This window comes from Syngnathoides biaculeatus, chromosome 20 (genome assembly GCF_019802595.1).
Source record: "Syngnathoides biaculeatus isolate LvHL_M chromosome 20, ASM1980259v1, whole genome shotgun sequence".
Classification (NCBI taxonomy): domain Eukaryota; kingdom Metazoa; phylum Chordata; class Actinopteri; order Syngnathiformes; family Syngnathidae; genus Syngnathoides; species Syngnathoides biaculeatus.
This window is the reverse complement of record NC_084659.1, coordinates 10,727,528-10,745,956: the sequence shown is the minus strand read 5'-3', so window position 1 is coordinate 10,745,956 and position 18,429 is coordinate 10,727,528. Positions and strand designations below refer to the sequence as shown.

The window sequence follows — 18,429 nt, the reverse complement described above, 5'->3', positions numbered from 1 at the left end:
GCTATCTCTTCTCCCTGGAGCTTCACTGTTCCTCCTCCGCCCTTCTCATTCACGCACATATATTCTGTTTTACTTTGGCTAATCTTCATTCCTCTCCTTTCCAGTGCGTGCCTCCATCTTTCTAATTGTTCCTCCGCTTGCTCCCTGCTTTCACTGGGGATCACAATATCATCTGCGAACATTATGGTCCAAGGGGATTCTAGTCTAACCTCATCTGTCAGCCTATCCATTAACAATGCAAACAGGAAGGGGCTCAGAGTGGATCCTTAATGCAGTCCCACCTCCACCTTAAATTCTTCTGACACACCTTCGGCTCATCTCACCGCTGTTCTGCTGCCCTCATACATGTCCTGTATTATTGTAACATATTTCTCCACCACACCAGACCTCCGCATGCTAACCGCAGTTCCTCTCTTGGTATTTTGTCATGGGCTTTCTCTCGGTCTACAAAGATACACTGTAGCTCTTTCTGACCTTCTCTGTACTTTTCCACAAGCATCCTCAAGGCAAATAATGAATTTGTGGTCCTCTTTCTTGGCATGAAACCATAGTGTTGCTCGCAGATACTGACTTCTGACCTCAGTCCAGGCTCCACTACTCTTTCCCTTAACTTCATTGTGTGGCTCATCAACTTTATTCCTCTATAGTTCCCACAGGTCTGAACATCACCTTGTACATGTGATTGTGGTATGAAATATCAATTCACTGTAAATTGCAAAAACAGAATTTGCTTAATAATTTGGAGCACAGTTTTGTACTAACACACGGCTGACATCGTACAGTATTTCCTTCATATTTCACGTGGAATAAAGAATACTGTAACATCAGACTAAGAAGCCCACTGTTTATTGTATCTCACAAAGGATGCCAGGCCTTTTGAAGGTGTAACCACGGCGTTTCCACGCCGCAATAAGAACCTTGTGACGGATTACTTTGCTCGTGCAGAATTATGCGGAAAAAAGAAATTGTTCTGACATTTATGCCTGATTTTCCGTTAGCGTGCCAAATAAAATGTAAGTGAGAGTGACTCTTTTGGTGAGTTTAAAATCATCTTCTGGGGAGCTTTACAATCATGATCATAAATCCTGTTCTATGTATTCACTGTTTTTGAGGATTTCACAATAAATCTCACCATCGAGACTCCAAGCTGGGCTCCATTTGGCAAATGGAAGCATCTGCCTTCTCTGGCCCTCAACCCCCCGCCCCCCACCCTCCGCCTCTGAGAATTTTACGCCATGCCTCAGAGGCGTTAATTCATCATCTTCCCGCCGCCATCTTTTCATTGTCTTTGAAGCCTTTGCCTCATTAGCATATTTCAAATCAACGGCGGACTCATTGTGAACGCAGCAGCCCCAGAGAGGCAATTGTTTAGGAAAACAGGTGCAAATCAATGTCCACTTTAGCGTCATCATATTATATTGTTTTTAGTCTCGCCTATTGTTGGTTTTTTTTTTTCCCGATTTTGGTGATTGTTTTCGTAATTCACCCCCCCGTTTGCTATGTTGACAAAATCGCGTTGCCGTCCTTCTTAATCCTTGACGAGCCATTAAATATCTTCATCCGTGTGTACCTAAAGACCTCGTTTGTAGCTCATTTTCAGTTTCCCAACAAAAATCACTCAGTTATGATATATGGTATGAATTATGTTCTTGAGTCGCTCTTTTTATAACTGCAAAATAGATGTATCAGGTAGTGACGGATATTTTGAAACATAAAATAATGAAAGGGCTAAAAATTGAGTTTTCAGTTTAGAATTTCTATTGCATTTAATTTGAAATGAGTCTTTCTCAAGCTAAATAAAATGGGTGTTAAATATTAACATTTTTTGAAAAAGAACCTGAAAAAAATTAATGCAATCATTTTGGGGGAATAATTTCATTCTTATCCTAGTTTTATTCAAATGTCTGAAAGGTTAAATCAGAAAATTGCAAATTAGAAAAGGTGTGTTTTTAAAATGAATTTTAAATCACTTGTTGCTTTAACAATTACAAAATGTAAATAATTATCAATAAATTTTTTCAAAAATTAAAGCATTTATCTGTGATGCCTGTGTAATTTTAAAACCTCATTATTCCACATCCATATTTACACTTAGGTACAATCGTTGCATTTGCGCCTTTTTTTATCTGATTACTTGGTGTCCAAATCAACTGGTTGGTGTTTGTAGTCAATATTTCATCAGTTGTATTTCGACATGAGATTTGCTGACGTCTCACGTGAGAAAATTACCTATGAACCAGGTTAGTGCACGTTATGCAGATGCATTTGTTCTCCGGCTAATATTTTGTCTTGCGTGGCGAAGCCGCGTAACCGCCGGGCGAGCGTCCAACATTTGACATCTGCTCCTCACGCTCGCTCATCCATCCCCTCTCCTCCTGCCATTTTTCTCTCTGATGCTTTCTGCCTGTCGCCTCCCCCCCCCCTCAACCACCCCCACCACCCCCTTAATTTATTCCCATCACATAGACGCACGCACACAGCAGGTGGATGAGTCATCACAATGACCTTTTGACAAGATAATGGTCAATGAGAGACGGAGGTTGTGCTCACCGCTGCGGTGGTTCCCGGCCACCTTTTGAAGGCTGTCCGTCACAAACAAAGTGACTCGGGCGCCAGCGATGTTCCGAATGCGTTTATGGAGTATACGTGCTGTTGTTGTGCTGTTTACGTAAGCCATCTATGGAAAATTTTCTTCCGGTGACCTTGTCTCATCCAGTCCTTAAAGGTCAAGTGTCATCCCTATAAACATTCTAAAATAGATAGTGAAATGAAAAATACATATAAGATTATTCTATTCGATGTCTACACGAAGAAATAATTATGAGCGGAGAGCACATCATCCATGCGCAATGTTGCGGAAGTGTCATTCAACGACATCCAAGTGGTCGCCATATTGGCTGCATCTTCTGCCTGTGATGTCACACTGGGACATTTGCCATTGAATAGACGCTGTGGCCCCTACTATGGGACACGAACACGCCCCTTCTGGCACTGAAGCTCTTTTCGAAGAAGAGATCATCTCACAACCGAGTGAAGTGACCGGGGCAATATTACCCTATTGTTTTGAGCCATATTTAGATTATATGCGGTTCACTTCTAACTAACAACAGACTCCCCGACAGGATGACAGTATGTAGCGTACTCACTCACCGCGAGCGATGACAACACCGTAAGCGTTCCAGCTCGGCACCGTGATAAGGCACCTTGGGGCCGCAGATGAAGCACCCCGACTGAAGCCGTGACCGGCGGACGCAGCGCCGAAGTGGACGAGCACGGCTTCGGCCAGGCTGGCTCATACATACTGCCGCAGCGGCGACAGACCCGCAGAGAGTATGTCTGAGCCAGCCTGGGCGAAGCCGTGCTCGTCCACGATGCGGAAGCCGTCCGACGCGCACATCGACACATTTAGAACCCTTGTCATACGTACGTGAATCTTTTATTATGAGAGACGGATTACGTCGTCTGGCCCAAACGATCTCCAGCAATGCAACGAGCCGGCATTTTGGCTAACACGAAGGATCAACAAGTTTCCTTCCCGGAGGTAAAACTAATGGAAACAAACGAGTCCACTTGAGAGGATTTTCATGGCGGGAGTTACAAAAAGCTGCATACGCCAAAATCATATTTTGTGGTGGGGAAAAAAAATGCATGGGTCCATGTTGGCTGCCATTTTTTCATTAATTACATACTAAAGATCATGCATTTCATGACAGTGGCACTTTAAAAGCAACACTTGTCTAACTTTAGTTATTTATAACTTGGAAAAAGACATGTAATGCTTCTTTTTTTTTTCTCTTAAAACTGTTTGTAAGTGTCTTAATATTGTACATATTGCTACCTTATTGTACATGTTCTCTCAGCCACCCCAGTATGGCCTTAGACTCTTCCCCCCCCCGAGCCTACAATCTCTCACATGAAATATTATAAACAGTCGCTCCTGATAGGACATTTTTCCTACGGAGCACGGCGTCAGCCGCGAATGTAGCCCGACACTGTCATTAGCCACGATAATGGAGAGGATGTGCTTCCCGATCGACTGACAGCACAAGGGGGAAAAAAATATATATATAATAGAAAAATCCATTCAACCAAGAGCTGTAGTAGAGCTGAAATAGACATGGGGCGTGTTGAGTCATAGCCTTTCAATGACTGATCTCTATGGTAACTAGTGCAAAAAATGTTCATGTAGGGGTTAAAAACGGCCTCAAAATTGCTTTAAAGTGTGTTACGGCCAAGGAAAAAAAAACGTGGTATAAAACATAAACGCAATTGTTTTAAATTCTCAAGCGCGGCGACCATTACGGTGTCAGCATTTGAAGAGTCGGCGATGAAAACTCATCCGCGTGTGCGGCTCTCATCCCGAATGTAATTCTGAACCGAGGAAAAATGTCTTTTTCGCCTCTGCTGCACCCGAAAGTCTGCTGCCAAGGTTTCAACTCGAACCGATGATCCGATTCCACGCTAACTGCTGATGCTGCTGACTGTTCTTTTTTTTTTTTTTTTTTTTGGCAAAGAAAAATCTGATTTGCAGGAAGGATAAGGTATCATTTCCTGACTCAAATGCAACCTTATTATTCTTAACACTAAGCTGTATTAAAGCAGAAATGTCATTTCCTCGGATTGCGCCGCTCATTTAGTGTAAAAGCGTCGCCTTTGTGGTCTTTTGTTCCGTTAATAATAATGCAATCAAACAAGGCCTAACTGAGGGAAGGACCTCGCCCAAATCAATAAAAAATATATATTTTGTCTGCTCGCTCAGCGAGATGTTGCACACGGGGTTCGCTTTCATTGGATTATTTTAGATTAGGAGAGAAAAACAGACATCAATGTGGATTTAGTACTTGTGTTTAAACTTAAATGGCCTCTGATGTTTGTTACTGCTTTTGGCGCACGATTAGCTTTAGAATGAGCTTCCGTATAGGTAAGAAAAAATGTTTAGAAAACAAAACAAAACGGGACTCCTATCAAAAGAAAAAAAAAACTGTTGCTAAAACAATTGCACACGTGGAGAAATGTACAATAATAATTTTTTAAAAAGTCACACGCAACAAAATGCTTCTCTCACACACACCAAAAAAAATAAGAAAAAATGTACTCATACTCAACTAAAAACATCTTGCGCACAAAAAATGTGATTGAAAATCATAGCGTGCAGTGAATGAAGTGCTGCCTCCGCGGGTGAAAATAGCTCATCTTCACGGCCGCTCACTCCGATCCACACCCTGCTCCCCCAAGTAGGAGTCGCTCGCCTTGTTCGACACCCTAGCCCCGCACCCTGGTCGTCTCGCTAAATCGGCATTAAACAGAACCGCCCCCTCACAACAGGCACAATTCTTGGTGGCTCAAATGATCGGCAAAGTCGCAAGTGTTGGGATCTTTTGGGTATTTTTTAATTATTCGGACATTTCAAATACTTTGAAATTATTTAAAAAAAAAAAAAACGGGTCAAACAGTTAAGATTATTCAAATTCTAATTAACGTTGATCACAGGCCTACTTCTTGCTCGCTTATTGAATCGGCAGATTTGATCACGGAGGTTAAGCAAGGATGCGCCCGTCACTTCTGTCCCATCTGAAGAAGCCTCACGCCGTCTTTGTCATCACCTCCATCGCACGTCATTTCTTCCCGCGGCCGCCCTTTGCCTCTCGCACCATCAAGCGCTCATTAATCATCCTCAAAGCCTTCATTAAAGCTGCCACCAAGGCCGCTCTGCCTCTTTTCGCACATCCCCTGCTCCTCTTTTTTTTTCCCCTCACTTAGCATCATTTATTTTCCTTGCCCGCGTTCCGCTTACCTCCACTTTATTTACCGCTGAACAATATTTTGTTTGCACGTCATGGCCTTTCGGGCAAATTTAGTCGCGTTTCCACGGTGGGGATGAGACGTGGGAGGCAGTGTGTCCTCCTTACTCATCACATTCATAGATCCAGTGTAATATTCTCGTTAAATTTCTGCAAACGGTGTTTTCCCGCCGCCCGGATGGCAGAAATCAGATGAGAAAAAGAGATTTGTTGGAAAGTAGGGAGCCTTACCGAACAATTGTTTTTCCACAAGAAAATCCCATTTTTCCATATTTAGAGTCGTACAGACACGCATTAAAATGCTAAAATTGACATTGCAGTGTGGTAAATCTCTGGATATAAGTCATAAAACCTTCTCTCGTTTTAGATTCATCTATCAACAACAACAAGTAATAACAGAAATCCATTTTTTTTCTCCGTAGGAAATAAAGTGAATTAAGCTGTTTCGGCCTTTGCTTTGTGCGCGCTCTACAAAAGCTGCATTTCATATGTGGGTAAGCACCCGCTGATAACTGCCTTGGATAAACACGGTAATATTCTTCGTATTCATTTCCACAACAGGCCTTCTTACCATTTATACACATTTATACGTTTTCGACAGCAGACAAAAACAGTTGTGCTCTCGTTCACATCGAACACACTTTTGACTGGAAAAACTTATGAATCACATGACGCCAGGCAGGGAAAATGGCTGACTTGGACTTTATCAACCTCAAGAGTTAGAAGTTGTGTACTTAAGCTTCAGTTTTGGCAAACAACTCTGTTTTGCTCAATGCTGACAAACGATGCAAGATACTATCGACCAGGGGTGCCCAGACCTCTTTACCCCAAGATCTACTTTTCAAGCAGCCAGCTACCGACAACAGGGGGTGGGGGGATGATGATGATGATGCTCCCAAACCCTTTTAAGGTTAATGTTCTGTTGCCTCCAATATTTAAAATACCGAATTATCTTTTTGTGCATTGTATTGTCTGTGCTTTCATCGTGAATCAGGCTGTGCCAAGGTGGAATTTTAAAATGACACACCATCTCATCCTGCACTTTGTACTTTGGCTTGAGACCAGACCTTTCCCACTTGGAAAAGAGAAAATCTCATCCAGTTTGACCCCTTTTTCTTCGATTATTCACATACTCCGACAGTCATTGCATGTTAAAACAACAGCATTTCTTTTTTAACTTGCTCCATTAATATCAAAAGTAAACATAAGCAGCATGTCTAGCTCGCTGTTGCTCTACGTTGCCCAGACTGCTAACTCAAGCAGCGGTGGTGGACGCTGTCATTATAAAATAAATAGATGGGCCGCGTAAGTACTGTAACATTTGTAATTATGAGTATACGTCCAGTGGCTTCTTTTCATTTTTTTTTACAGTATGTATGTGAATTGTGCCATTTGATGTAACAACCAGTCATCCCTCACTCATTGCATCACATTGCAAAATGCCACAAGCTGAATAGCTGGATCTTATACTTTCAATTTACATTGGAGTATTATTATTATTGGTTTTTTTTGCGCGCAACCCAGAATATCTGCAAAAAGACTGCATCAGCGGTGCCCAATTACACATGCGCACAGTTTGGAGGCAACATTGGCTGACGTCTTTTTTTTTTTTTTTTTTGGGGTTGGGGGCACGCCGTCCCATGAGCACGCATTGAGCACCCCAGCTACAGACCAACTAATGAATATCATCAGTGGCGCTGTGTTACGACTCTTTAAGCAATTATTTTAACACGAACAGTGGTGCTGCGCATGTGGACAGATAATATAACAAAACTGGCAGGCATATATTCTTTAGCCTCTGCAGAGAACAATTGATACCTCCATAATACCATGAATAGCTGAAAAGTTGTGAGTGTAGCCATGTGCCGTATATTCACATTTCTGCATAATCCAGCTGTGTTCATTACATTAAAGCAGACAAAATGCCAGCATGTCTATGTCATTTGTGGCAATATGTTGACCGGGAAAGGTGACGCCGCGGGCTGTTTAGCCTGCTTGCTTTTTTGAGTGGCAGCTAAAGCACCAGACCAGAGTTGGTGATGCCGATGATATCTTTTGGCTACGTGCCCGTCCGACATCTTCGCCCCGCACGCGGTGACATGAAAGTTCTCCATCTGCTGCCGTTCAGAAACTCATTCCAAGCAGTTTGTAGGACTGCGCAGCAGTTATTTTAGTGAAAATGGCGACACGTCAAGGGTGTGCCCCGACCCATGTGAGAATAGGTGCTATACAAAACAAAAACAAAGGATTGTTTGACCTTTTGGGAGATCCGCACTCGCCTATTCTAGCTAGTAACGTGATTTTCTTAACTTGTATCTCCAGCGTAATATTGATTTGTTACAGTAGATACTTTCCTTTCCTCAGCGGTGCCCCAATGAACTTTACAGTCCAAGTGGCATTTACTGTCCCAGAAATCCAGAACCATTTCACTCACCCCCCCCCCCCCCCCCCCCCCCCACTGCCTCCTCTCCTCACACATTTGCAGTACTGATTAATCCCAGTGGACCGGTCTCCACAATATATTCCAGCTCATCCGCCTCTCCCTGCACTGAGCCTCTCATCAAAACCACCTCAAACTCAAATCGAATGTAATTCGGTGGAATTTACAACTATCCTCACGGAATGTTCTACATTTTGAATTTTAATACGCAGGGCATACTTGAATAGCTTTTCCTGGCCTTCCTTTATCGCATGCGACTTCTGACTCGGTGACCTTGTTTTCACCCCCGCTAATACAAAATGGCCACCTCGGTACTTACTCCTTGAAAATTTTTCCACCTTGCAAATAAAAATGGCAAAAGTGGGACTTCTAGTGTTGCAGTTGGCTCTTGTTGGTTTTTCTGTGGGTGAATGTGATTGGATGAAATATGACTAATACTAATTGACACCCCCCACTAAAAAGTTTTGTAATTGTCTATAACAAGGGTGCTCAATGCATGTGAGTCGGACTTTTTTTTTCACGGTCATTTTCAAAGTGCGTTTGCCTCATCTGCCAGTGTAGTGAAATGTGGAACGGCATTTTCAAACTGTTTATGGAAAATACGACACCGACATTCCGCCGAAAAGCAAGCTGAGAATGAGAGAGTGAACGAACCAAAATCCAAATTGGCCGCACAGCAGTCAACGAAGCATCGTTTCCGGGTTCGTCACATCACACACAAAAGAGGCATAGCTGACTCGTTGTTCTGAAATAAGATGTCGATGGCGAGAGGCTGGATGCTTGAGAGGTAGATCTCAGTCTGGACACCCCTGGCCTATAGATTGCCACAAAAAACTTACATGTTTCAATGGCATTCCTCAACATTGGCACCAAGATAGAACCAGAACGAGTTTTTTCGTTACTTTGGTCTGACCACAAAAACGGTGAATACAAGTTTCTTGGCGTCTCAGTTTAGAATAAAATCAACAAATACACAAATTTGTAAATGTTGATCTGAGGATATCAAGAGGTCAATATCGAAAAACATTGCCCACAACTGCCACCTTTACGCCAATAAAGTGATGACATCATTTCATCACAGTTCAGTGGTACGTAATCTTTTCTGCCCCGATGACATTGACCGGTTTCGCGTGAAGATGTTTCAACGGACTGGTATAGAAACAAATCATAATCATAATAAATGACACTACACTACGCTTCTAATTGTAGTTGTGTGGTGCATGCCATTGGTGACTCTTGCCTAAATTTTTGTACTGATTCATTGCCATGGTGTTCAGATGACCACATTTCGATTCAGGATCCAAAGGGAGTCCAAAGTAAAAAGTCCCCCCCCCCCCCCCCCCCAAACTCTTCAGCTAAAGTCTTGCAGAAGTGAAGCAGCCAAGCAACCACTAAAGTGAGAACTGCAAGCCCCTCATTATTTCGAGATACAAAGACTTGAAAGGTGGTGCAGGCTCGAATCAGACCAGACTGCCAATGAGGTGCAGGCGCAACTGGAGAACTTCGCATTTGAAGCAATTACAATAATAGCGCTCAGTCCTGGCTGGCTGTTGAGTAACGACAGATGCAGCGCGACGGGATTAAAACTGAAAGACCAAACAGAAAGCTCCCATATAAGAGTAAAGCAGCTGATGTGGATGGCAATCGGGGCATCCCTGACTTGATGCCGACCGCACGTCTCGCGATGGGAGCGCGGAGGGCCGAGGTCACGGAGCTCCGCTGAGATGTGGACAATTAGAGGCCGCCGATGGGCCAGCCCCTAATGAGAAAGCCTTTTCCTTTCGCACATCATCACATGCTCTCAAGCGCAGCGCACATTGGCTACTCAGGAAAGGCGAAGAGGTTGCTGCCCTTCTGCTCCTGCACGGAACAAAGACAGCCAAATTAGGGCTGTTGAGGTTTTCTTTGAGGGCGCCTTGACCAGCTGCTGTTCTGCCTTTATTTTGCATCCATCACTTGCCTTGCGCCTGTACGTGTGTGCTTACCAATACCGAGTACCAATAGAGCTCATGCACCTACGTCACAAACTCACGTGAGTTTTGTTGACCTTCACCAAATTGCCGGTCAAGCTAAGCATAGCTCATTAGTAAGTCGGTTGGAGACGACACGGAAATATGTTTTGTAGCACGACGCCCAGAGTCTTGTCTGATACCGTCAGACATTTAGAAGATGAAAATAAACGATGGTTGGTGGAAAAATTAGATAAACTCGGCATAGAGGACCCGTATTTAATGCTGAAATCAATGTTTTACACCGATAAGAGTTTGGACTGTTAATTCGCTCCCGCTTGTCTTGGACAACTGGCTCTACACACGGATCTGGTGAGGAAGTCGTCGAGATGTACACGGAAAAGTTTGAAAGTGCATAAAAGTCTGGATGCATACGAATACTTTGTTGCTGGATCTGTTCTCATTAGGAATAAATCCCACATAGCAACGGTTTTGACATCTTGTGAACGCGGAAGCGTGTTGGGCCACACGTTAACCTTTGCCGGAATGACCCCTGGTTTTACACAAATTCGCATTCATTAACTATGAAAAAAAGACGATGGTTGACTGCTCGTGAACGCGGAAGCGTGTTCGGTGACACGTTAACATTTTTGGAATCCATCGATCTTTTCAGCTCACATTCAATACAAATACTAATATTTAAATAAATGACCCCACATTCGTTAACTATGATTCGAAAAAGAAAAAAAAGAGGACAGAGTCGTCTCCACGGAACGTACACAGAAGCGATTGTGGCCACACTTAACGATAAAACTCTGCGACAGACAGTTTTTTTTTTTTTTTTTTAATACATATTGTTCTCAAATGAGCCAACTTGGCATTATAAATACTGCTTGGTAATTTCAGATTGACAAGAATAATTCCTACCTGAAATGAAGCGATCGTATTTTGGTTGGGCACCATCCATCATGTTTATTTGCCAAAAGCCATCAATGTTTTCTCGTCTTTTCAGATGGTATTCCATAGAATGACCTCTTTGAATATCTTATCTGTTGTGACAACAAACAGCACAACAGGTCTCGGGTATTTTAAATATTCTCAGTGTCGAGCAGCTCTGTTTGACCGTCAAGATGGTGAAAATGGTGACGTCACTTGCACGAGCTCTATCCTTGATACCGCCACTACGTCTTGCAATGTATTATTTTCAACAAATGTTGTTCAAAATCTCCAACTTCAACAAGGTGTATGTTTCACTTACATGTTACTTTTTATGCAGCAGCAACGTCATTACAACGTGACCAGACATACAGAATATGTAAATCCCAGATTGTGAAATAGAGTCAAACAAAATGAGTCACTGCAGCTGTGGTCGTATCGTGCGAGTTAACGAGACCTACAAACTACTGTAAATGTTAATTAGCGTCGTCTTTTTTTTCTCCCTCCTGTTGTACATAAGGAAACAAACAGATTCACTTTGATTTACAAAGTGTTCCTGAATGCAGCGCCGAGTTGTAATTAAGCCTAATTAGAGGTGTGGATGTGATTATACTTACCCTTTTCTTAGTTGATTTATTTTAATCCAGTCAGGAAACACGGATTGCGGTATACGTAAATATGCCATGACATCTTCCATAATTGCTCCCAAAAAACTTCCTTAAATTGACACAGAGAGTGGAAACCAAATGAAGAAAAACAAACAGCTACGATTACAAGCAAAGTCCACTTGGCTAATAAATGAATCATTTTGCCATTTAAATGAATCGCCCCCGCAGCTTTTGCACGGCCGTGTTTGCTTCGTTAATTAGCTTGAAAACATTTGAATGTATTTTTTATTTTATTTATTTACCCAAACAATCCCCTCTACTGAGAAATGCTCCTTTAAGAGCTCGGCTTCTCATTCCCCTTCCATGTCCCGTCCACTGCCGTCATGTACTCCTTCTCACAGCTCACCTTCCCCTCCGTCTCTATTTATGCCCAACACACCTCTCTTTATCTGGGTTGTGTACTCCTTCGACACCCCCCCCCACCACCACCACCACCCTCCACCCCCGTTCACCTCCTACCCCCCACCCCTCGCTAGATATTCCATCCACAGTGCTCCAGTCCCTCAGGCACCGCTTCTTCTGAATGATTTATTGTCCCTTCCCTCCCTCAGCTACTCTTGACGCTCCGGTCCTCTTTTGCGACCTCTAGCTTTTCTGACACAAGAAATGAAGAAACTTCCGCTGCCGGGACATCGTTTCATTTGGAGGCATGCTAAAAGACTGGAGCGCACGTGAGGCGCGATACAGTACGGTGGTCCACCTCCAACCCGCCCTGAGATCCACCCACCATATTTTCCGCATCACCTCAGATATGTTCAAAGTATTTTCCTGGATTTGAGTCTGAATCGTGTGCCTTATTTCACAACCCACCTTTAAGGCCTCGCATCATGTAGCTAATGTTCCCTCTAAATTTTTACGTGTCTGAGCAAATGTGCTAAAGCCATGAACCCCCCCCCCCCCCCTTTGACCATCGTGAGCAACATCAGACGTATGCACTGTGGTCAGATCGGTGTCATCCATTGAAGTTACATGGCTCATTCAAAGTTTCAGATGATAGCATTTACATTCCCATCAGAACTTTTTTAAGAATTTGGTGTTTTTGCAAACTTACAATGAAAATGTAAATGAAAATGAAAAAAATACATTGCTCAGCAAACCAAGCAAACTATGAACTGTAAATTTTAAATGTCGCATTCAACTTTGTTTCATTTTTTTTAACCCACAATGATATCCCCGTCTATTTATCTTGGTGTAAAACTGAATTATTCCTTGCAGAACATCTTTCGTAATGCATGTTGAAAGGTGAATGATGCTACGGTGGAATTTTAACATTATACATCTCATCCTGCGCTTTCTACTTTGGCATCAGACCAGACCTTTCTCACTCAAAAAAAACAAAATCTTGTCCAGTTTCACCACTTTTTTTCATTATTATTATTATTATTTTTTTTTTTTTTACTTTTGCCATTATTATCTAGAGTAAATATAAGCAGCATGTCTAATTCGTCTTTGCTCTATATCGAACTAAAGCACCGGTGCTGGGCGGTGTTTGTAATTATGAGTGTTCCCCTTTAAGAACGGGAGGTTGGCGGTGTCTGGTGAACAAGGAAGTCGTGTGTGACATGGTGTGGCCGAGCATCAGCTTGTTAGAGACCGTGTGCTGCAGTGTTTTGAAAAAATTTTAAAAAAAGTCAAAAACTCAGGCTGTGGTTCACTGCGCTGGATCGATTTTCATGTGCACTACAAGTGCCCAATTGCACAGGTGCACAGCTTAGAAGGAACATTGCATGTAGCCGATCCCAATGAAGACATTTCCGTTCTGTTTTTGAACCTCGTGCGTCGATATGCACATCAAAGCGGTTTTCTGCCTTGCTACTCTCATTATTGCTGTCATTTCATTTTTTATTTTTTTTGGTTTTGGGAATAAATGAGCCATCTGCGGCGGAGGCATGTAGATTCCGTGAAAAGTACCCTGGCGAGATCTGATGCGGGAATCTCAAGTGATACCGCTACATTCTATAAGAAGATGAAATCATGTAATATGCCCTGAAAGGAGGGGAGAAACTAATTAGAGGGGCACCAGCTGAGTAAAATAGTTCTGCTTGCCACTGTGTTATCACCGCCAGCAACATTAAGGAAGAGCCCTGGAATAAAACCAAACCAAAATGTATAAAAAGGGAATTTCCCCCTACATTGAGACGTACTGCAACCCCAACTTGGAATGCCAATTTACTGTGATGTTAATAAACCGCAGGAACGAGCAGGGATCATCCCACCGGGAGCAAAATAACCAAAATGCATTTTGATATATTTCATAACAATGCTATCCTCGTGTTCGCGCGGCAGACTGTAATGATCGCTTTCCCTTCACGGGCTTAATAAAGAATGACATTTCCGCAAATCCACAGTCTGGCAAGGTTATGCCCGCGCAAAAGTTTTACGAGGTGTGTGTTGCAAGAGAGAGCCTTGGTTTTTTTTTTTGTCCCCCCCCCCCCTCCCCCCAATACGAAACAGAAAACAAGAGCGTTCAAGTGCACTGCTAATTAAATAAAGCGAGTGGCTAAATACACGAAAAGACAGGGCATTAAGTCGTGGCAGAGGAGATTATTGGGAGTTTAAAGATGCTGTATCATAGACAACATTCATAAAGTAAGAATAAATCTCACAATCTTCAGGCAAGGGCATATGGAAACAAGCATGACAGTGAGCCATGTTGGACCCTGAAGGGACTCGTTCAGCTTTTTAGAGTGAAGTCTGGAAGCCCTATTTACAATATAACATGTACATGTAAAACATAACCCAAAAACTCATCTGAGACCAAAATCTAATTTGAAGATTTGGCGCACAAAAGGAAAATTAGAGCACGGTGTCCCTCAAGGCTTAGTACTGAGACTACTATTATTTGCTGTACTTAACACATGCTTCCCTCGGGTAATATTACTAGAAAACACTGGATTGTTAGCAATTTGTGTTTCTTGGTATTTTTCGAAACATTTGCAATAACATCAGGGAAAATGGTCCCGGTTTTGTTTCCTTTCGCCGGGTGAAGTTTGGCCGTGAATAGATTCCCCGTTGCCAGTCGGGTGTGACAAAAAGGACGGGCGTTGAAAACTTCCTGAGGAAAAATAATGCGGTCCATATCCAACTTCCCACTGCGCGGTAAAAGGTGAAAATGTGTGGGTGTTGGAGCCCTTCTGTGGGGAAAATGCCCCGCCCAAGTGTGACAAAAAGGGTGGGTGTAAATTCTCCTCCCCCTGGAGGTGTGATGGATGCTAGCTATTAATCGTAGCTTGTCATGCACCTGTCAATGGATGACTTTTGTAAAATATATTCTATTATTATGACAATTATAATTTTATAGTAGAATAATTGTCATTGACACAAATTCCTCTTTTGGAATGATGCTCCTCGAGCAAGCAACGTGGCAGCTTGCAGGATTAAGATCAATCCGGCAAAGTGAGCGCAGGGTCATAACGGATTTCAGTGCTAAGCGCTTACTATAAATGTTGTCATTTTGTCTCGGGGAGCTAATCGCCTCATTGCACCATTTGCCTGTCTGTTACCGATCCGACCGCTTCACTCTCGGCGAGCCGAGTGAGGTGCGAAGCGACGACTGGCGGTGTCTTTACGCTCCTCTCGTGAAAATCTTCCCGCCCCGGCGCCTGATTTACAACCGTGTTGTAAACGCTCACAGAAATGGGTGGGATTTATTTATATGACAATGTGACATTACCCTCAAGTCCCGTGTAAAAGTTGTGGGTGGGTGGCAAGTCACAATTCATTTGTGTAGTGGTGTAATTGTCTTCATTGTTTTTGTTTTTTTTTTTATTGTCATAATAGCGATTAAATAAGTCAAAGTCCTCGCAATTTTTTTTCCCTCTTTATGTCGATTTTAGATCATTAAGCTAATTGTTACCTGCAAGAGTTGAGTCAAGGCAACCAAACTTGTCTGAAAATAAAAAAAAAAAAAGTTAAGTCATGAATTGGGCATTTATGACAAAACCAATTTCAGATGTCTAATGTGATGTTAGTGAGCATCCGTCCATCCATTTTCTTTGCCGCTTATCCTCACGAGTGTCGCTGGGAGTGCTGGAGCCTATCCCAGCTGTCAACGGGCAGGGGGTGGGGTACACCCTCAACTGGTTGCCAGCCAATCACTCAAATCACACCTCGGGGCAATTTAGAACATCCAATTAATGTTGCATGTTTTTGGGATGTGGGAGGAAACTGTATTGGCCGTAGAAAAGCCACACAGGCATGGGGAGAACATGCAAACTCCACACAGGCGGGGCCGGGATCGAACCCTGGTCCACAAAACTGTGAGGCCAACACTTTACCTGCTGATACACCATGTCACCGCATTAGTGAGCAGTATAACATTTAAAAGTTTAAATTTCAGGTAAGTTTGGCCTTTAATTACATAAACTTTGCGAGCTGGTGACCAAATAGATAAAACAGTGTTTGAAAAAAGTTTAATCATTTTAATGTGAAGCTAGACTTTGGATTTTGATTACGACAAATCAAACATTATGAGAAAACAATGGTTAGGTAAACATTTTTTCAAGTTCTGCACAAACGTAGCTACCAAGATGCCTAAAGTTTGAACAATTATGCTATTGATCGAGACATAAATATTGTTAATGTTTCAAGCACGTCTCCTGTGCTCTTGCAGTTTCCCTGTCTTCCCTAAAATGTACAGGAAGTCCTTGCGTTAAGACTGTCTCGACCCAAGACATATCGACTTTACAACGTCCGTCCCCCGTCCATCTGGCTAATGCTTGTCCGTGTCTGTGCGCCGGGAGTATCTTCCCATTTTTCGCCGTCCTTTTGAGATATTATTACCCCAAAGAAGAAAGCTTTGTCTTTTAGCAATGCTTCTGCAGCCAAAAGAAAATCCATGACCATGGAAACGAAACTCAAGATCGAAAAAAGATTGGAGAAAGGAGAGACACCAACACCACCAAGGCTTCAGTCGGTTGACCGTGGTGACAATTATCAAAGATAAAGCTCGTATTTTAGCGCATGTGAAGGGTTCCGTTCCTACGTTGGATACAATGATTACAAACAAGGTTCTTTGATACTTGTCAAGATGGAGAGGGTTGAGGACTGAGGACCAGGTTCCTTGGCAATAGCGAAGCACAGCCTCCCCTTCTTCTTCTCCATCCACCTCTCAACAGTAATGCTAAGTGCACCATCTTGTTTATTTCAATCTATTTGTTTTTCATACAAGTATTTTGATGTAAATTCTGACTTTAACGGTGGAATCCAACTTGAGTCGATGTTGGAGTTAAGTCACTACTCTAGGAACGGATCTGTCTCGGACTCTGTATACTTGTATGGAATGCGTCGTATAAAGTTTTATTTTTACCCATATCCCCCACCTCTCTGATAGAAGCACATTAAGAATACAGTAATGTACGTGAGCGAGAGAGGCATAATATGGATTGTCTTATTCATTTTTAATCACACTTCTGCCACACTTGCATGACTAATCCATTTTTCGTGGCGATAAAACAACGTCATTGCAATCAAATGAGGTAATTGGGGTAAGCATCCAGCGTACGCTTGCAGCGACTCCGGCAACGTTTCTAGTTGGGCGTTTAATAGCGATGGCTTTTTAACAGGATCAAGAGCGACCAGCACGGCGGCCGCGGAACTCAAAGTTGATTTTCCTCGTTTAGGAGCTCGAGAGCGGCCACTGCATCACAGCTCGTGCACGGGCGTGTGATTACGTTGCGCTCGCTCTGACACGCTGCGGCGCTTTACCGGGGTGGCTAAAGCTGAGACTGTGGCAGTTAATTAATTCAAATTTGTTGCTGTTTTGTTGCTGCAGGACGGCTAAACTGGGAAAAAAAAAAAAAAAAAAACTTTTGCATTACATGAAAGGACGTGTAAATCTGTGAGTGTGTGCGTCATTTATTAAGGGGAGCAATTGAGTATGCCTCCCAAATATGGCATAAAATTTGTATCAGAGATGCAAATACCCACTACGCTGTTAACAAGCCGTACCTCAGTGCATTTATTTAATGGAACTATTTTGTGCACGCTGCGCTTTCTCGTGTGAGGTTTCCCTTCAAGTCTCGATCAAAGATTCTGCCTTTACATATACGCGATGATTACCCGGCAGCTAACACTATTTTAGGTTGTGGTTGAACACGTAGCATGAGGAAAATGTTTGTATACATCAACGTGGCGCTTCTATGCTTTCCCCCAATAACATACCTGACTAAAAAAATGGAGCATTGTATGCATTTAAATTAGACGGTGAGCGGCAAGCTCCTCGGTTATTAATTCCCTTTAACGTCCGTGACAATCGAGAAAGTCACTTTTGCAAATTTGCTGTGGTCTGATTGAAGCAGAGAGGGGGAAAACTCTCCTTAAAACACTGTTGAATATTATCATATACATAAAGTAATTCATAACAAGCATGCCTGTTGTTGATAGAAAAACGAGCTCAAAGCATTTTAGTTTGAGTTTTTTAGCACTTTTATAGACAGCAAGACAATACTTTCTGGATGCCTCCAAAAAGAAAAAAAAAAAAAATGTTGTGTAAGGGCTTCTGCTTGATCCATTCAGCGCATCGCGAGCCAACAGTCGAGATATACGACCGCCACGTTTTTTTTTGGCAAGACGGCGTGCCGCAGCAGGCCGGCGGGATTTGTATTCACTCAGGATTCCCCAATAAATCCACTACC

At 42.8% G+C, this 18,429-nt stretch overlaps 1 protein-coding gene across 22 annotated transcripts in view; it reads left to right on the top strand.

The window, feature by feature from the left end:
* large1 (LARGE xylosyl- and glucuronyltransferase 1) overlaps positions 1-18,429 on the top strand; it is a 193,164-nt gene that overhangs the window by 79,989 nt on the left and 94,746 nt on the right. Inside the window, exon 1 of one of the 22 annotated variants that reach the window (XM_061806401.1) lies at positions 6,278-6,295. The exons of the other annotated variants lie outside the window; for them this stretch is intronic. The gene's annotated coding sequence lies outside the window, so the exon portion shown is untranslated. Of the gene's footprint in view, positions 1-6,277; positions 6,296-18,429 lie in introns of those variants that run through there. 22 annotated transcript variants of the gene reach the window in all.